Here is a 22,280-nt window from a genome sequence, read left to right as displayed (position 1 = left end):
ACCATTTATGATTTTAGAATATTTGTTAGGCGAATTAAAGTAATACATTTTTAACACAAATTTACATTCGTTTTTATTTAAGAAATATTATTTCATATTGGCCTATCAAACGTTACAATTAAACTTTAAAGTAAAATTGTTTCAAATATGTATATAATTTCTTAAATGTGAACCAGTTAGTTATAAAAGTTAAATTGTTATATAGTTTAAACTTTTATCAGTTCAGTAGTGAAAAATATTATTTAAAAATACTCCAATCGCGTGACCAAGTTATGTTCTCCCCTAACAGTCGTGTTTGCTATGATGACGAGTAATACATAGTCCAGTAGGTAACTATGGACTATAACAATATATCTTCTTGTTGTTGTTGTTAGATCATATTCATAATATAACTTGCATATAGTTACACAGTGCTGTATTTCGTTTGCTCCTAATTAAAATAGATGCAAAAACTGTGGAAGTTAGGGCCAAACAAGTAATGATCGCCATTTTTTTTCGCGTCTCTTGTGAAAATATATTAGTTTATCATGTTTTAAAAGCCCCCTCAAAAAATCAGCAAACAAAAATTTTTTTTAGAGGTCGCTCCAGATTTTTAAAAATTTCCAAAGCCGCCAAAAATTGAAATTTTATTTTTAATATTTTTTCTCGTTATTTTATCATTTTCTAGGTTGTAAAAAATCTCGATTCTGAAAATTTCAAATCGATATTTTAATGTATAAAGGTCACTCATAATTATTTTAACTTTCAAAGTAGTATACCTACCTATCGTGTGTTCGAGCGACCTCTAAAAATAAATATCAACGAACTAATAATTTTTTATTGAACTTGATGAACAAAATAATAGAAATAAATCACGAGACACTTTCTCGAGGAAAAATTTACTACCGCATGGGTATCAAATATTTGTAATTTTTTAATTTTTTAAAATCTAAGTGTCCCGTGATTTATTTCTATTCTTTTATTCATCGAATTCAATAAAAAAAAATTAATATTTCGTTGATATTTATTTTTAGGTCGCTCGAAAACATTTTAGGTACACTACTTTGAAAGTTAAAATAATTACTTACATTTAGAAATTAAAATATCGATTTGAAATTTTCAGAATCGAGAATTTTTCAACCTAGAAAATGATAAAATAACGAAAAAAAAATTTTTTTAAAAATTAAATTTTTGACGATTTTGGAAATTTTTAAAAATCTTGAGCGACCTCTAAAAAAATTTTTTTTGTGCTGATTTTTTGAGGGGGCTCTTAAAACATGATAAACTAACATATTTTTATAAGAGACACGAAAAAAAAATATTCGTTTTTTTTGGGCCACCCTAATGTATGTAGGTACATAATAAATTCTGAAAATCTTAAGTCTTAAAATTAAAATGAAATGTTCGAATAAAAGTATCGTACTCTTACGTGCTTCTGTATTGGTAGATCTCAGTACTATGTTCCTTTTTAAAATTTAATTAGAAACTTATAGTTAGATAAGTTATCTAATTGTCAGTTTAATTTAATTTGAGAAATAATTTTGAGACTAATCAAGAATATTAGTGAAAAAAGCAATTCACTTTTTATAAACCATTGATTTATTAATAGTAAAATAACCTATTCTCATTGAAAAACTGTTAGTTCACATTAAGTGAAGATATATTTCTAATAATTTTATGTCATCTCTCTTAAAATATCTAGATTAATAATAAAGAGGCGAAATGTAATATTAAACTATAAGTAAATATATAAACTATGAACTTATTATTTACACTATACTGGGTGTAAGAAGTATGACTGTCATAATTTCGGCATGAGATAGGGTAATCATAAATGAAAAAAAAAGTTATATACTTATTACCACACCACCTTTGCACGTGGCAGACTTGTCCTACGGAAAAAATGTAAACAACTATTATTGTGAAACAGTAAATTTCAAGAATTTCAAGAATTTTGTTTTGCAGTTTTTAAATAAATAAAATAAAATGTATCGGTTTTGTAATACGAAGATAGTGTTGTGCTTAAATTTTAGCTCGAATTTTAGTAATTACGTATCTCTTAAAACAGGAACTTAACTTTTAATCAAATTAGGAATTTGAAAAATATGTAATTAAAGTACCCAAAGATTCACGTCATCCAAATAATCATACGTATTAAAAATAATTTAGGGACTTACCAAAAAGCTAAATTCAGTAATTTTTAAACGCACAACTACAAAACAAACTACAACATATGCTCAATATGGCCGTCACCATTTTCGATGCACGCGCGTCACTTTCGAATCAAATTTTCAAGTGGTACGCAAAAAACACTCAGACACGGTCCAATTCCAGATACCAACTGAATTGCGTATTGCTAGACAGCTTTTTTCAGTGTACTAGTTTATTACTTGAAGAGTTTTTTGCCGGTTTTCCGCGGCAACAGAAAACGTACCCAGTGTCCAAAAAATGCGCCCATATCAGCGGCTACGAGATATTTAATAGTGTTTAGGTATACTGACGTTATGTGTAAGATTATACCCGGACACACAAGTTTTTTTAAGCAGCGTAGTTTACATGTTCGCTCCGCCTGCCTACTATTTCAGCATAAGCTCGTCGAAAGCCGATATTACCCCAATAAACTAACAAACTAATTGCATTAAAGTCCGCAGACGCGAGCATCCACACATATCCCTTACAATACCCGCTAGAAATAAATTCATGCATTAAGGCGCGGAAAATATGGGCTTTATCCGCGCAGCGTAATGTGTGGGGTCATTTATAATTTCAATTATGTCATTATAATTGTGTTACCGATCCCCGTACTTAATGAGGGGATTAGTACTTGGGCAGCAGGTATTATAAATAATCCGATACAGTTTATAACGCGGTTGTTATTTTTTATCGGCGCACGGAGCGTTTTTAGTATCACATAAAAATGGGCGCTAACAAGTGGGTCCGCTGGGAGTTAGCGGAAGTGCCAGCGCCGAGGCATTCCTTCTCTAATGATTTGTATCGGCGTTGGGAGCGCTGCCTCGTTCCGTTGCTTTATTATTTGATTTAATAACGCCGGGATCCCGGCACAATGTCGGCCCGGATCGATTAGAAAACGTTCTTTCACGAAAAACTGTTGAGTCTCCGTACGGGTTGCGGCGCTTTCATCTCGCCGGAAAAAAATGCGCTTACAGGGTGACCAATGTTGAAGTTACCACACGCTGTCGGTCTCAGAATAAGCCGATTAAATTGAACGTAATTTTTGTTTGACGCTACACTAACAGGAACTGGAGTTTTTTTTTATGATAACTATCAAATGATATGAAATGTGACACCTAAACGCACCTGTTCACAATTTTTCGCTTAACTTATGTTCTCGAAATGCTAATTCTTATTTATTTAATGAAACTAATCGATGGGATATAGAAAATAAAAAAAAGTTTGTTAATGCGATCGCGTTCCGTGAAACGCCAAATTATTTACCAACGTTCGTAAAAACTGTGACAAGTGGACAATCGAAAATAGATTGGGATCGATTCATAACGTAGGTTCGTTGATTTACGGGTTGGCTTATTTTCGTGGACATATGTTGGTAGCGTTTTTGTATAAACAAAAGTAGCTACCTTAGTTGAAAAACTAATTATCTTTCCTTTGTCGTGAATGTGGACCCGTGAATTATATCACACTGTACATCGCGTAACAGGTAGAATATTTTAAACACATCCGCATGGTTAATTAACATAATATCAGAACATAAACATTATTAAACCGCGTGTAAAGATAAATAAAAATAATGGTGTTCAATTTGTAAATGTAGAAAAAAAATTAATGTGTAGTTTAACCTTGAACCTTGCGAAATGAATGACTTGGAAATTGGAAGTTTATTGCAGAATAAAACAGCGTTTTAAATTCCCAAAGGTTGCTGCACTAGCACTGCTTGGAAAACTGAATGATTTTGTTTAAAATGTGTTTTCAATGAAAAAAAAATGTACTTAAAAAGTTGTTAATTATTATATCATACGTCCAATATTAAATATAGTTTAGAGAAGATTAATTTTAAGAAAAGAAAATTGTATGAACGGGTTTGCTGCTTCCCGTTTACTTTGAGCTTAATTTCTATTGGTAGCGAAATAAAAATTTCAGGTGCTATGTTCTTTCCATATAAACGTCAAAATATGTTCCAAAACCTGCCCAAATGAGTGGTGTGATTTGAGACATTCAACTAGTCACTGTTTCTCGATTACATTTAATCGACGAAATTTATATAGTACCGAGCTCAATTTAAACGTACCTAGCACATAAATCGAGATACTGTCTCGAGATTTGCAACGAACGACAATCCCAGTTGGCTTTGGCTGTGCTAGATCTGACGGTCTTTCGCGGCTAATGCAGCGATTTTGAGAAATTCGCACCCGCCAGCTATTTCTCGAAAGCATTAGGCAAGAGGCATAATTCGATCTTAATACATATGGGCGTCGGAAACACGCATTATTCTTTTTATTCTGACGGCCATTAACGGTACCGGAATATTTCCCACCCTACAAATGGATAAGTGAGTAATGTGATTGTATTTCAGGCGCTTTTTGACCAAATCGGGAAGTCGCTTCGTTTCGATTTTGATGTTAAAGTGGCAGGTGTCAATTGTAACAAAAATTACGCCGTTCGTTTTCAAGCTTGAAGTATTATTGTATATGCTTGTATACCTACATGCCAAACAGAAAGCTAATAAACCCAAAAACCCAAGGAATAATGATCTCAGGTTGTCAAAATCAAATACTTTATAAAATTTATCCTGTCCATTGTTACAATTGACACTGGACCAATATCAATTGTAACAAGTTATGGCGCAATTGTAACAAGCTGTAAAAAGTATCTAATATTTTTATTATACCTACAGGTATAACCAACTCTAAAAAACTTATGTGTATTAGAAGTAGATAAATAATTGTTATAACAGAATTATGAAATGCTAGTTACTAACAAATTAAATAATTGAAAAGTGAAATAAAAACTAATAATTTTAATCTGGAAATATAATTACAAATCTGACTTCAAAGTAAGTAGGTATATCTGATATATTTTAGAAATATAGACGTAATATTTTCTAGATTTTAGTTTCCCTTTCATACTCGTTGCCTTTTTATTGCAGAAATCTGTTCGTCGGCCGAAATATTAACACCGCGAGCGCGGGAATAAAAAAATAACGGAACGTCCTTAAATGCGCCTCATATAAATAATTTTTATAATGGTACACGGCGAACAATTTAATAAACCGCCATAAATATCCTGCTTAATTGAGCGACCGCTCGCTCAATATTATAAATAATGAAAATGTAACCACAACCACGTCCATGCATTGGGCATAAGAGGAGCAAAACGAAGAGGCGAGTTTACGATGCCCATTGGTACCCATACTGACCCATGCTGCGGAACCTTGGTTAATTTAACCGTGCCACATTTTTACAAATCGCCAAACACGATTATGGTATTTTACTGATTAATAACGCATCCGGGAGCGGGGCGAGCGGGAGGGCAGGGCGCCGATCGAGCGTTTGGAGAGTTTTTACGCTGGCCATCGTTTAATCCAGTTGGCGAGCTAATTAATCTCGGTTTTTCTGGGCCCCGGCGGCCGCCATTTTCGCCCGGACCACCACTGGTTCCGGCAGGCGCAAGCGCGGTAGCTTAGAATATACGCACGGTGAAATGTGAGACTCTTTGGGTGTTTCTAACACAGCGAAATATTTTATCAATGAAATTAAATTTATTTAAAATCAAAATAGTACCTATAGAACGTATAAAAAAGCAATGGAGTGCTTAAATGTGTCTATAAAGTATCTAGTTAGGATGCCCAGCAAATTAAACCTAATTGCATCAAATTAATCCTCGTATTTGTTACTAAAAACGTGCCAAGTTTTATCAAAATTAGCCAAATAATTTTTGAGATATTTGAAAAAAATATATATATTTTTTAATTTAACTCCCTGCATCTCGAAAACTATGTTCATTACTTCATCTTGCAATAAACTTGCTAAATATTTATTAGATCTTGAATTTTATGCAAAGGAACAAAATATTTTATGGAAAAACTCTAGCTGTTTCAATATAAATCATTTGTGGTAGATTAAACATTAAACACAGTCAGAAACAAATTACAAAATGGTACGAGTTTGAAGAACAGATCAAAAGCTGCAGCTATAATGGATTTGCTTATTATATGTATAAAAACACATTCTCAATTAAAAGATGTATTTCTATCAACAAGATTTCGTAATAGTTTTGAGATTCCTGGTTATTTCCAATATTAAATAACACATTTGTGTAATAATTTGAAAACAACTATATTAATTAATTTTAACAAAAAACTTATGTATGATTTGATGAAGATACGTTGATGATGTTTTTGAGACTTGGTCACATAATTGTGACAATTTAAATAATTTTTTGGATAACGCCACTACATGGATAATAAAGAACAGTAAAAAATTCACTTTAGAAACTGAAAAGAATAAACATAGCACTTTTTTAGACATTTTAATTAAAAGTAATGTATATGAAACAAACGTATACGGGAAGCCAACAGATATTAACAGGTATTTAATTTACATTGTCGATTTTTCCCTGTCCCGCCATAAAAACTGGTATTATTGACATAGATCATAATTTTTTTCACATACGAAATATTAAATAAACGCTCTTATTTTATATTTAACATTAATTATGTGTTTTTTTTTTTGAGAAAAGAAAGCTTTAAAGTAAGCAGAAAAAGATTAATAAAGAAGAGGTATGTTTTTTAAAGTACAGAAGACACTATGATTGTTTGAAATAGTCGTCATTACGACGTAAAAAACAACTTTTTACATTTTTTTGACAACTGTGACAAAAAAATATGTAGGAGATACCTACCTAGGTTATAAAAGTGATATATCTACTTATAGTATAAAATATAGAGCGTCCTATTAAAAAAAAATTTTGTTAATGTTATAGGCATGTGAAACATGTCTTAAAAAAATTGAAAATATTGCAAAAAAAGTGACAATTTCTATTTCGTTGTGATATTTAAAAAACAATTTTTTACTACGTGTAAACAAGTCACTGAAGCAACTGTAAATATCCATTATCTCCTTTGGGACACCCGGTATGTCGACAGAATTAATAAAATGGCCTTTTTCGCATCACGATTTTATAAATTTAACTTTTCAGTCCCGCGAAGTCGCGCGAATCGCTACACGTTGTCACCGCGCATATTCAACTAATTGCGGACCACCTGTTATTTACAATATGTAGCATTTATATGTAGGAATTCGACGAATCCCCCTAAAAAAAACCGTGGGTTATTTTTAATTAAATGTTTATGCTCGGCGGTTTTAGTAATAGAAGAGGCAGATGTTAATATCTGTATCACTCTTTTAATTATTAGTCCAACAGCGTTTGGTGTTAAACTAAAGTTACGTTTTTGTTTCTGCTCATTTGCATACAATTTGAATTGTAATTTTAATTTAAACGGGGGATATTGTCGAGTTAAATGGTTTTGGTTTAGAAATAGATATATTAGGAGTGATATTAAGACTTCCTTTGCCGCGTAGAGCAGGCCATACACTACCGGTTCTATTCTCGATACCTTTGAAAGGCAAGCAAGAAACGTTCTTCATTTATTTTCTTGGGGCGAGGTTATTAAGTTATTAAAAATATTCCAAATATGTAAAAAGTCATTGTATACTTCCATAACTTTTTGAGCGCGTTATATATCCCGTCTACTAATGTCTACAAGCGTTTTTCGCTATCCACAGATTTCGTTCTAAATAAATCATTAGTCAAAAGTGCCCCAGGTACCTCTCGGCTATCTCCAACAAAAGCAATATTGTGTAGCAAATGAAGGAAGGTCGACTGGGGAATGTTAATGAATCCATGTCACTAAATAACTTCTGACGGCTTGTGCGACTTCAGGTAGGCCGTGATTCCGTCCCCGGTTACCTCACAGGGATGAAGCGCAAATATCTCAATAACCGAACCGTACATTTAAGGAATATCCGAAACGTTGACAATATTACCGCCCAGAATGCCTTTATTTCACAGAGCTGTTTCGGAATTTTTTTGTGTTCTTAGATTTAACTGCAGAATATCGTCGATCAGTCCTATTAAACAGACGTTTTGCAGCCGCAACCAACAGGTCGATCCGTAGAGCCATAAAACACGATCCTTATTACTTAATAAAATAACGCCAGACGGTACAAAATGCAATACATTGTTCTGCCCACCGTATTAGACTAGGGTCATAGGATTATTATTTATGACGTTACAGTTGAAGTAGTCTACATATGTAGTGTCATTCTGGGTTAGGCCGTAATATGATATATGGCCACTCTGGCTTAGATAGAGGTAGGGCCAGCGCTTACATGGGAGTGGTTGGCATCTGAAAAATAAGACGTTTCTTTAAAAAATACGCCCCTGCTATTTCGTGTACTCTAATGGTTTCTGCTGCGGCCCGATATCGCCCGCAATGAACTGTTGCGGAGCCGGACAGCGATAATTGTTATTGATAGAAGATAATTGTGAGACAGACGTATTAATGTAATTTATCGTCGCCTGATGTAGGATTAGGTCAACTAGGCGAGCGGTTCACCCCTAAAAAGATGCTTCTAAATGAATGTAACCGACTAAATTTTTAAAACAAAAACCTACATCATGAAATAATTTTATTTTATAATGGACCAAAATAAACACATTTTGTTCTTTGACAAAAATTCGAAAAATGCTTCGTTTCCGAGATATTTACAATTTAATGTGAAAAAAGTGACGAAATCGACAAACTTTCGGATTTTTTTTCCCAAAAAACAACGAAAAAAAGTTAAATCCAAAAAAAGCATAATAATCGGCAGATCTTCTACTTTAAGATATATTTTTTTGGTATAGGTCAATTATTTTATTCAAGGTCTAAAGCGAGTAAAAAACAGTCTGCAAATAGTGAAATTGTAACTCTAGAGATCCATTGACACATGGATGGAAAATCGAAAATGGTTGTTTGGATTTTAATTATTTCGAAGCAGAAATTGCGTTAGATATGCTTCAAAAATATGTTTGTTCATGTAGTGGAAAATATTCTAACTGTTTGCCATCGAACCTGGAATGCTGTGCAGTCTGTGCGTGCTCAGATGAATGTCAGAATGTTCCGTCCGAAATTGATGATGAAACGCTTATTTCAACTCAAGAACTTGTCGAAAATAACGAAAAACTTATTATTGAAAAATTAAATAAAAAAGAAATTAATATACTTTTATTGCTCTTAATATCTTTGTAAAATAAAAATAAAATAATTATCCTATACGATAAATTATCCAATAACTTTTTTATTTTTCGAGACCGCTATGTCAATTATTAGGTTAATTTTACGATTTAAAAAGCTTATTTAGTTTAGTTTTGGTATAACTTTCAAGTCAATTTTAGCCATTTACACAACTCCGACTACGAAACCAAACAAAATGATTTTTTGAACATTTGTACTGTTAACATATATCGATTAAAAAAAAATCATAATAATATTTATTGTAAATATAATCTAATTCAAGATATTGTAACAAGAAAATTTAAATTTGAAGTGTTATCATACTTTTCTTTAAAAGACTTTTTTTACTCGCTTTAGACCTTCAATAAAAATGATTGACCCATACCAAAAAAATATATCCTAAGGTAGAAAATCTGCCGATTATTATGCTTCTTTTAGAATTAAAATCTGTTCAGTAGTTTTTGAGAAAAAAATTCCGAAAGTTTGTCGATTTCGTCACATCTTTCACATTAAATTGTAAATATCTCGAAAACGAAGCATTTTTCAAATCTTTGTCAAAGGACAGAAGGTGTTTATTTTAGTCCATTTTATAATAAAAAAGCCATTCGGCGAGTAATTGTTTTTTACTTTTTTGTTTATAACAATTGACAGAAAAATATGAAAATTATCAGAAAAACACACTATAAAATAAATAAAGTTTCATGCTGTAGGTTTTTGTTTTAAAAAATTAGTCAGTTCATGCCTGTTGTTACACTTAAATATTACAGCAAATTTCATGTATTAAACCCAAGTAATTTTCCCAGCAAAGCCGTGGACAATTTTTTTTAGACAATAAGACTGCAAAAAAATAAGTTTTTTTGTTTTTTTTTATAATATTTTGAAAAATAATGATGGTATCGTCTTACTCTTAATAGGACTTTTGTATGGAATAAAAAAACTTATAAAATGGTTTCTTGTGCGACCCGATTGGTTCATTTTTTACAGAGAAAATCCGGAAAAATATATAGACCTTTTTTCAAAAATTCATAACTCCGTCAAATTTGAAGTAGGAAAAACAATCTTGCGGAAAATGACAGATAATAATTTGTAGTTTAATCGTGCGCAAGATGGTTTCTGTCCGATGCATAGTTTTTGCACAATTGCATTATAAACAAATTAGGGTCCTTTTTTCCACAGCATGGCGATTTATCAAAAATGGTCCGACTTAAATTCTGAAAACGGCAGCTGAAAGTAGACGACAAAATCTCCAATTTGTATATCTTGGAATTTCACCTGGGTGGTGGGAAATATGCTAAAAATGTCCGTTTTCAGAATTTAAATCGGACCATTTTTGATAAATCGCCACGCTGTGCAAAAAAATACCCTAATTTGTTTATAATGCAATTGTGCAAAAACCATCTTGCACACGATTAAACTACATATTATCTGTCATTTTCCCCAAGATTGTTTTTCCAGCTTCAAATTTGACGGAGTTACGAATTTTTGAAAAAAGGTCTATTTTAGAAGTTTTTCCGGATTTTCTCTGTAAAAAATTAACCGATCGAGTCGCACAAAAAAACCATTTTATAGGTTTTTTAATTCTCTACAAAAGTCCTATGGAGAGTAAAACTATTCCATCATTATTTTTCGAGATATTATAAAATTATTATTTTTTGCAGTTTTTATTGTTTAAAAAAAGATTTTTCACGACTTTGCTGGGGAAATCATTTGGGTTTTCATTTACTAAGTATTTTTCAAACATGAAATTTGCTGTAATATTTAAGTGTGCCAAAAAATCACTCTTGGTTGGCCTAGATAGTTGTCACTCACTTGGAATCAATTATCAGAAGTGTACAAAATTCATAATCATAAGTATTAAAAAAAATAATATATCAGGTAACCCCGTCCCGCGCCCACTCGCGGACGTCACTGCCAAACAAAATTGGTGTCGGACGTGGAGCGCACCAACTCGACTTTTTTTCATTCCGACCGACGATCTCCTCAAAGGTGCCGCCATCTTTCTTAATCGTTCTTGCATATAATATGGAAGTGACAATCTTCTGTTTCGGAATAATAATATTACTTCTTTTTGGTCCCGTAATTCAGCCTTCGCGCTCAATTAAACAACTTATTAATATTCCAACAAACGGATAATTTGATTTCGGAAAACGGAATGTCAGCCAATGAAGAAATAAATCGCCTCCGGGACGGAGACGGAGGACGGCGCGTTTAAATTATGATAAGCGTATAATATACGGGGTTTTTACAAACTTGCAGATAGTTCTTTAATGTTTAAGTAGAGTGCATTAATAAATACGTGTTTAATAATAATAATCAAATTTGTTGAAACTTATTGAGAACCCCTGGAATCGTCCCCGACTTACACACTACAGAAAAAGAGGTGAATACTTGTGGGCCTACAGTTTTTGTCTTAATTTTTTGTAGTAAACAGTAAAATTTAGATGGCATTTTTTGTTACATACCAAAAGATTTTATACTTTTTATAGAGCCAGTCGAGTTATCGACGGAGTCAGCGGTTCTAAAAATGTTTCTTCGTATTATTGTGATAAACCGGAGATTATTGAAATGTTAGGTCACTTGTTTTTAGCGACGTATACACATTCTGTTCCAATAAAAACAATTGAGCATCAATTTATAAAGGTGTTACTATGTTAGCTGCATAATATTTGTATTTAAATTCTTTTTCATTCACCAATGCAAATTCCAGTACAAATTTGCTTAAATAATTCACGTTTTTATCGTACGAGTTATTAAGCAAACCCGAGCTGAAGTGATCGTAGCCTCAATGAACAATTTTTACGCTTGAAACGATAGACAATCGATTTTTGCTCGCGTTGCATAAATAATAATTATAATTGTGAACTTCTTGCCGTCGAAATTAGCGAGAGAAATTGTTGTTGGCACTTTTCGGTTTTAAATTCTTTAAAAAGTGTAAATATCCTGTACACCTAAATTTAATTCTCAACGGTTCAGAAATGTTGATTATTTCGGTTTATAATAACATTGTCAACTAGATTTGTAGATAAAATGAATGAATATTTCTTACTTACAGTGTCAATTTTCTCCAAAATCTTTTATTCTTTTTTTGGTTAGGTCAGAAAGTGTAATAAAAAACCACTGTTATACTTCGTCGACGTTTCGTCGACATCTTCAAGACATAAGAACATTTGTATATGTACACTCAGCAAAAAAATTAAATGAGCAGAGAAATTCCAAAATTTTTTTAGTGATTTTTGAAACTTCCAGAATAATAAATAATAATAATAGAATTTATTGCCCAACAGATTTTGACAATCCAGTTGCAGGACATAATAATTAAGCAATAACATAATTAAACAGTAAGATAATATAAAACATTGAGATGAATAACAAAAATAAATTATGCAGCGGAACAATCACTCAGTGAAGACAATTTGCATTTTGTTAAATTAAATAAATTTATGTCGCAGAGAAAAAAGTAAAAACAAAAAATTAAAATATGTAACTACAGTCCAAAGCAATTCTACGTAGGTCGTATTAAGGAAAAAGCGTCTTGAAATGAGAAGATACTAGTTGAATTTTTTTTTTACACAATTAAAAGAAATAATGCAAAGCAAAAATTTTACAGTATTTTTTTCAAGCTCAGAAAAATGTTATCTTGAAAAAAAAATTATATATTTTTTTTTACAATTTTACATTGAATATTGTGGAGAACAAAATTTTTTTCTTGAAATTTAAGAAATAAATCTCGAAAAATTTGATTTTCTTCAAAAATTTAATTTTTTTTTGTTTCGATATTTGACGAGTATTTAACGCGAAATTGTGAGAAAAATAACTTTAAAAAAATTGTATTCGTCTTAATCAGTAGCTGATGTTTAAGAGGCAATAAACCTGTTTCTTTAATTTTTTTACAAAATATTGACGATTCAGAAAAGGAAAACGGTTTGATCGATCGATTTCAAAAATAATTTCATAAACTTGAAAATATTGGTTTGAACTACTTAGAAGATTCTGACTTCGTTTTATAAAAGGTAAAAAAGTTGTAATTTTGTATCTTCCATCTAGAAACAATTAAAATTAAAATTTTAGGAATTTTTCTTACGACCTCAAAGAAATATATAAAAACAATTGAATACTGCATTTTGGAGATAAAAACTAACTTATATTCTATTCGGATACCCCAAAAAACTCTCTATACAAAGTTATATTAAGATATCTTAAAAAGCGGTAAAAAATTACAAAAATTTTGCGAGCCATCAATTTAAAAAAAAAACGGAATTTTACTAAGGTAACTTGATTTAAATCGGTTATCCCAGCCAGCCATCCACCCAGTGATGTATGCCCCAGTCGCTTCCGGACATTCTATGTTCTTGAATTTTTGTACCATTTTTCCATCGCAGGGGAAATTTCTCTGGCAATATCGTTCCCTGCTAGTTCGTGACTTGCCTCCTGACACCTAAAATCTTTCGAGGAGAAAACAAAACAGATCAAAACCAAATGCAGCCGTTAGAAAGTGTAAGAGCAGTTGACACAAATAATGACGTCGCGCTGGAGAATTCGAGCACAACAATATTATTAATACTGTATTGCCCGAGATGCCGAGATGCTATCGCGACGATATAAAGCGGAGTGAAACCGATTTCTAATGTCCAATATATCAGGTTAATTTCTCATGTGGGGCATAAACACAGCTCGCGTCACATATATCAATCTTCCGGGGCAATTAGAAAATATTTTTTATCGGTTTTTTATTCAAATCCGGGCCCGCGGTAATTTGGGGTATATATTTCCAGCACACCCACGCTCCGAGCAGTTCCAATGACCTAGTATGAGTGCACAATGGTTTTTTTTTGTTCGTCGGCCTCGTGCTCGGGGTCTGACGTGACACCGAGGAGTTCGATGGAAGGCGTTTTGGCGATTTAAATTTCGGCGCGGTGCCAAATTATAGTTGGGCATAACACGTGTGCGCCCGTTTAATAACATAAATGAGAAGCCACTGAGGTGTAAACTTCGGGCCGGCCCAAACGGTAGTCAGCCGATGCCGACCGCAATGTACCAGATGGTCTACGTACCTGGAAACGTACTGTACGGAAAAATGAAAAGGGCGATAAAGCGTATTTGGAATAGAACGTTATTCTTTATAGTCCAGGGAACCAAGGAAAAAAATATATACAGGGTGTCCCATTAATATTGCGAAACAATTCAGGGGGAGTTTCCTCGACCAAAAATAAGAACGAAAGTTCCTATAAACCTATGTCCGAAATTGCTTTTTTTCGTAATATTAATGGAACACTCTGTATATATATATTTTCTATTCTAATACTGTTTCCTTTGTCTTCCTTGTCCGAGTTGCCTAAGGAATGTATAGCCTTCCAATATTTTTTTAAAAGTTAATGTCAAGAAAAACCTAGTGCGACGAAAGCTATCACTTTATACCTGCGGTATATTATTTATCCTTACGAATAACAACGAATTAAAGTATACTATTTAATCCCAAACGATGAAAAGCACCTTAGCTCTCTGACTTATCCCATTCTTTTTTCAGATTGTATCTCGGTATATATTAAGGGACTATAATGTATTTTTAGATACAACGAAATTAGTAACTACTTCAGTCGTGTGGAAAGGAACTAAAGTGCAAAGTTCGATCCCAAACGATAAAAAATACTTTAGCTCTCAAACACATTTCATACTTTTTGCAATCTGTATTCCAATATATTAAGGTGCTAAAATGTATTTTTAGGTGTCATGAAACTATAAACCACTTCAGTAGTGACAACAGAAGGAATTAAAGAGCTGCATTTAACCCCAAAGGACACAAACACTTTAGTCTTCTCATATATCTTATATTTTTTACCTTTCGTATCCTGTTAACAAACGAAAGCATATCACTTGTGTGGTATATTTTTTGTTTTGCACTTCATAGCTTGATATTATAAATATAAAAAAGAGCTAAAGTGCATCATTTAGTTCCAAACCACTTTAGTCCCCTGATATATGCCATATTTTGATTGCATTAACGTACTAAAGTGTATTTTTGGTACTAACGAATTAAAAACTACTTCAGCGCCACCGCGAAGAAGGGACTAAAGTGTATCATTTAATCCCAATGAATGAAAAACACTCTAGTCCCTGATATAAATCGTATGTTTTGCACTTCATATCTTGATACATATTAAGATATTAAAAGGTGTAAAATCAGTTTAGTCCTGTGGTACCATTTCTTATACTCTGTGGTCTGATATTATAGTATAAAAGAGAGCTAAAGTGCAAGACAATCTCAAGAGATAAAAACTATTTCATTACACTAATATATACCATATTTTTGCATTCCGTATACAAATATACGGAATTAAAGTGTATCTTTTAATATCACTTTAGTTTTGTGGTATATTTATTTTGTTCACTCCGTGATGTGCTGTATATAAGAGACTAAAATGCATGATTTAATATCAAAAACTTTAATCATATTAATATATGCCATATTTTTGCATATACGAGACTAAAATATATCTTTCTCAAGAAACATTTTAGTTTTGTGATCAATCTTTTACACTCCATGACATAATATGTAAATGAACTAAAGTTTATTAAATTCCTAAGGATAAAGTACCTTAGTCCTTTGATACATTCCGTTTTGTAATATATATTCAGGGAGGCTTCAATATCAAGGTTTTAAAACTCACTTTAGTCCTGAGACGATTCATTGTTTGCACTGACAGCCTTGATATCAAGTATAGAAAAAGGGATTAAAATGCAACATGTGGTAAAGGTTAAAGAACCACTTTAGTCCTCTGACACCCGCCCTATTTTCGCACTCCTTATCCTGGCAAGGGCTAGAGTGTACCTTTTAGTTCTTTTTTCTAAAAACCTCCCATTTTTACGCAGCGTTCTCGAATCGCGACAGAACGATAATTGAATTATGCGTTACACACCGCGCGAGATATGTTTTCAGAACACCGCGCCCGATAATAAATTGAGTTAGCATAACGATGCATTTGCAAAACCGGGACGTTGGCAAACATACACCTCTGCCATTTTTCAGTCCCCGCGCACTCCGAGGCCTTACGTGATCTCGGACGCCTCGTTAAAAATGGTCATGCATGGCATCAATTATAGTAATATAACTATTATGCATCGGATTTAGATGTACTGTATCGAGTCGTGTTCACCAGCGTCTTGATAATTTATGCGCCGGATTATCGGGGATTCGACAGGTTGTAATGTTTCCGAGCGCGGGTTAAGTGGTTCCTATACGGGGTGTTTGAAAACTTGGGAATTGCTTTTTAACTCTGTTTTGTTACATTGAGCCATTACGACGCGAGGGAAACGACTGATCTCACTTGACGAAAAAATGTGAACATATTGGGAACTGCTGTAGTCGAGAGGGAACGATAAATCTTTGGCTGCTACTACAACTACTTAAATCTTTTAGTGTTTAAAAAAATTGTTGAAAATTGTAAATAAACAACCTCTTGCTTTAATGTAGATACTTGTCTGTAAGAAATTCGAAGGAACGGCAGAAATTTTATAATTTTCGTGTGGATGTTTTGAAATTGAGGCATCGGCTGTGCAATCGGAAGAATTACGTCGATATAAAGGCTGGAAGTTGGGCCTGAAAAGTGGCCTGTTGTTGGAATTGTTAGCCCGATCGAATTCATATGTAAATGAGGCTCATTCCCGCAAACTAGTTCTGGTAAATTGCGATCTTCATAAAATATAAAAACAACACGAAAAGCAAATAACGTAGTTCTTCCGCGGCCCCGATAATTCTTAGGCGCAACTATGTCGCACAGTAGGTTCGCACAAAAGAAGAGGTTCGATTCTTCGCCCGAGTCAGCTGTAATGTACCTAAAGCCATTTGTCACGGGCGAATGAAAACCGTTCGTATAAATCTGTCCCATAACTTACTATACGCCAAAACAACACGACACATACAAAAATCTGCCTAAGTTATTGCTTATTATAGCCACACGGCACCTAAAATTACAGTGCGTCGCTTACACAGTGGCGTCCTCGTTATATACAGTAGCCGCAGCGTAGGCTTAATTTTAATCGTTACATCTCGAATTTTTTTACCCTCAAAGATCACACTAGTGCGAATTCGCTCCCCCCTTTTTTTGGCATTTCTCAGGTAGCAGCTGCCAAGGGTTCCCCCCACCATGATAATTCTTTCTATAGCCCAAACAGTTGAGCCGTACCACAGCTGGCCACAGTCTGTTATTGCCGGTGAAACTAGAGAGTCTGAAACGCCAATCGGTGCGAATTCGCACTAGTGTGACTTTAGTGTGGGCAAATGTGTCGTTGAATTTATAGCATTTGATCTAGAAATAAAGTAAATTGAAACGCAAATTTCCGATTTTTTCACTTCAATCTACGTGTCGAATAGACTACAATATTGTTTATTTAGTTGTTATTAATATAATTTTTCACACACATTTTTTTTTCATTAATAGTTTAATTTGTCAATATTTATGTGTAAATTAATACTTTTATACAAAAAAGTGGAAAATTACAGAGAATGAGCCAAAAATCACAACCTCAAAATTTTACGGCCATTATTTCAGCATGAGATTGAATAATCATAAATGAACAAAAAAGTTGTATATTACAGGGGCGTAAGATTAACAGTTTTCAAAATACAGCGAGTATTAATATTGGGGAGTTTCATCACAACGTGGCAACAGCGCTAAACCTGATGACTTGTCCTACGGCAAAAATGTAAACAGCTTTTATTGTGAAACATTTAGTAAATTTCAAGACAATTATTTTCCAGTTTTTAAACAAATAAAATAAAGTGTATCGATTTTGCAGTACGAAGATAGTGTTGTGCTTAAATTTTAGCTGGAATTTTAGTAATTATTAATATCTTAAAACAGGAACTTTACTTTTAATCATATTACGCATTTAAAAAATATGTTATTAAAGTACCCAAAGATTCACGTTGTCCAAATAATCATACGTATTAAAAATAATTTAGGTACTTACGAAAAAGCAAAATTCAGTAATTTTTAAATGCGCAAGTAGAAAACATACTACAACATTTGCTCAAAATGCCCACCGCCATTTTCAATGCACGCACGACACATTCGAAAACACATCAAGAAAAGGAAATAGTGGTACGCAAAAAACACTCCGACATGGTCGAATCCAGATACCAACTGAATTGAGTATTGGTGGTTGCTGGACACCTTAGTACCTCGTGTTAATAAACTGCCGCGCTGTTGTCACAATGTTGTTTATTGTGTGTTTATTACAACGCTAACTATTTTTTACAATTAAACAAAAAGAAGCTCAAAAAAGTGATAAACTTTGTATTTTACGGTATTCTATGCACGGAGTTATGTCAATATTCCTTGATTAATCGAACTTTTGTACATTAAGTTGGAGATTTTGTTAACTTTTTTCTGGGAAATAATTGAGTTTAAGACCCATGCCATATAAGGTTTTTTTTTTGTTTATTTTAATGTATTCTATCGTCTGTAGACTTTGAACCTCAAAATCTTTTTTACTTTTTCTCTAGACATTATTTATAAAAAAATACGAATTTAAAAAAGTAATTTTTTGAAAAATGTTTGTTTCTTCAATCGTATATTTTTATTAACAAATTTATTTTGTTCGATTTTTTCTCGGAAAATTTTACTCCAGTTTCAATATAATATAAATACGTTATCTTTTTGTTAACAAGTAAAGAAGACGTAAAGGTTCAAAGTTGATAAAATCCCAATTCGCACTAGTGTGACCTTTAAGGTGGCCCATCCCAAATGCGACCTTACATTTAAGCATTTTGGAATTTGACAGTCAAGCGTTTAAGCATTTCTGTTATATTTATTAGACCAAGGAGGAATAGAAAAAATCTTGCTTTATTTATTTCAATGACTCCTTTATCTTCATGGTGAATTTCTATGTGTTGGTACCATAAACTATTCAATCTTTTAACCCTTTTACCATACCTTAAAGAGAGAGCCTATAAAGAGTACCTTTAAAGACTCGGGTACAAAGGAATGTTAGAATTGTAACGGAGCAGCATTGTCAGATCTACATTTTTCTTCCCAATAAAGAAAATTTCCTTTTAAATATAAACTTTTCAAGTTAATTGTGAAGACAGGAATATATCTGTTAAGTAAACGTATAAGCTGCGGGTAAAGCTCGGGCTTCTTTAACTTTTTTCTTGGTCGTCGAAGATAAGGCCATCCTCGGCTGATCCCGCGAGATCCGGCAACGCCGCCCGAGTGTTTATACGGAGGGCTGTTAGCTTCCATGCAACGCGGTTATAACTCTGGCGGTTTGCGCTTCATAACTAGATTCCTCGCCGATATCTGTATCAGGAGATAGCAGGACAGCGAAAGCGCATTAGCCTGCATTCTCGGTCGACAAGCGCGAGCAGCCGTGGTCTCGAGAGGGGCCCGGCGATGCGCAAATGGACTTTTATGCTTTTCAGAATTATGTATCTGCTGATTTACACAACGGAAAAAATCCGTACACGCTCCGAGCTTAATTAGCAGCGTTCGGGACGCCACTATCTGGAAACTATTTTTTACTCGACGGACGGAAATCTACCGCGTGTTCCAGGGAAGCAGACGCGCGTTCTACTTTGGCTGATCCGGAGTAGCTTCTCGGTTAAGTGATCTGCTTGCTCTGGATCACTTGAGAGTGATTAAATGGAAAGCTGCCAGCGGATTTAACCTCAAATCTATGTAGTTGCGCATCGGCCATCGATCGATCGAAATAATTAGTTCAGTCAAAAAGTATTGTTGTCCGACAAATTTCAAGCCGCGATTTTTCAGTCCAACAGCTGGAAATCGGAATTTTCACGAGATGTGATAAATCGATTACCACATGTCGGACAAAAATAACACACGATAGAAAAGTGTTTTTTATAAGCAAAAATTGTAATGTCCGACAAAAAAAGATGAAAAAAATGTGCACATGTATTTATTATTATTATTTTCATTTAGAAAAATAGGAAAATGTTCGTAAAGAAAAATAACAAACAAGAATGAATCCTTGAAAGAGAAAAACGGATTTTTATATCAAGTATAATATTAATTTATTTAGAAATAGTGCATTATGCACTAAGATAGTATGTAAGTTAATTACTTTAAACTGCCTGAAATACTTTATAGAGTCATAATTCTTTTCCTATGGATCCTCAAATGCATAATATGTCGTTGTGATGATTTTATTACAAAAAAAATATATAAAAATACAATTTTGTGTAGAGAGAATGTTATCATCGAGAATTTGCGCGATAAAAAGAGAATCGCTCGGATGGTGGTGACTTTAAGTTGCCCATGATTGTACCATACTGGTTTACTACTAAACCTGTTATAGTTGCTACTACTCATGAAAGAAAGTAACATGAGGAGGGAACTTTTAAAGTATTATAGGAGAAAATAGTTTGAATATGTTGAATTTTGTATTTATTAATCGTCTCAAAAATAACTTCATTTGTTTATAAGTTTTAAATTTTTAAGCATAAAATAATCAATATTATAATTATTTATTTGAAACAAATAATAATTTACATAATAATAATTAATAACCATTTATAAATATTAAATTTTTGGAATGAAAAAATTAAATTTCATCACGATTATTGATTTATTGATTTTTTAATAATTTGCGGACATTAAATTGTCGGACAGTTATATCACTATTTTGTACAGTAAATTTAAAAATGGAAAAAATGAAAATTAGATATGTGGTAGTCGATTTATCATACCCCGTGAAAATTCCGATTTCCAGCTGTCGGACTGAAAAAACGCGGCTTGAAATTTGTCGGACAACAATACTTTTTGACTGAATTAATTATTTACAATTAATTTTTCTAAAAATTACGTGTATGTGGTAATTGATTTTCAATACCCTGTCATTTTGGCATGTTTCGTCCGGTAGACACGTCAATGTCGGAAGAATTTCTGTCGGACAAATTTAAATCGGCATTTGCAACAAAATTTCCAGTAACTTGAGGTAAAAAAAAAGGATGTGGTCTTGACTTTTCAAGACCCCGGGAAATTGCCATGTTTTCGCACTTTTCCGAGTGGAAAAGCGGAGAAATCGTGAAAAGTCGCAGAGGAAAAGTGTGGTAGACTCGTCAAAACGAAGCTCCTCACGAGTTATAAAGTATGTGTTAACCAACTTTCCAGGGGGGCCTGTACTGTGGACTACTAGATCTGGGCGAGGTCCGGAACATTTTCAAAATTGCAAAAATGTTTTAAAAATTTTTAAAAATTTAAAAAATATCTATTTTATCTGAGTTTTTTACTTATGTCTTGGAACCTATGCATTTTGGAAGAATATTGAAGAGGAAAAGAGTTTTAGAATTGAATTTTGCACAATATACTGTGATGAAAAATTGATGAAAAAAAGGCAAAACAATCAAGTTGTTTTGGATAATTTTTTTGAAGTATTTTAATTGCTCCGAGGGCATTATAATTTTGGTAAAAAAAAACTTTAGAGTATAATAAAATAACACACCAAATTTCATTAAAATCGGTTATGGTTTTCGCAAACTAATTTTTTTAAAAAAATTTTCGAATTTTCAAAATGTTGTGCAGCCTCAAATAAAGCATCTAGATACTTGAAAATAAATGTTGATTAACAAATTCATATTCATAAAAAATATCTCCAACACGGCACGTTCTGATATTGCTGAATCAGAACAACTTTTCCTCTTAAGTGATCTACTTGCTCCGGATCATTTAGGGGTAACTGAATGAAAAGCTGTTAGTAGTTTTAACCTCAAATTGTACGTATCTGCGCACCAGTTCACTGTGATGTATGTATACACCTGAAGGTGATAATTGTTGTATAAAACAATAGTTTCTATTTTTAAACACCTTTTAATTTGCGCCTAATTAGCGTGACCACACAAACAAATATAAATATGCGAACGCCAACGTTAACCAAACAACATTCTTATATAATATCGGCCGCTAATTTTATATATCTTATTTTACATAACAGTATAAACTGCAACCACGCTCAAGTTACGGCGTTATTGTCTCATGCTAATTGGATAACACGGTTTTGCTAGCGCCGCGGCAATAATTAATATCGCGATCGG

At 33.0% G+C, this 22,280-nt stretch overlaps 1 protein-coding gene across 1 annotated transcript in view; it reads left to right on the top strand.

Moving 5' to 3' along the window:
- The window catches only part of LOC108910301 (cadherin-related tumor suppressor-like), a 67,240-nt gene that overhangs the window by 5,693 nt on the left and 39,267 nt on the right, over positions 1–22,280 (top strand). The window lies entirely within an intron of this gene.

This window comes from Anoplophora glabripennis, unplaced genomic scaffold (genome assembly GCF_000390285.2).
Source record: "Anoplophora glabripennis isolate ALB-LARVAE unplaced genomic scaffold, Agla_2.0 scaffold86, whole genome shotgun sequence".
NCBI lineage: Eukaryota > Metazoa > Arthropoda > Insecta > Coleoptera > Cerambycidae > Anoplophora > Anoplophora glabripennis.
The sequence above is the reverse complement of the archived record's forward strand: the minus strand, read 5'-3'. Positions and strand labels throughout refer to the sequence as shown.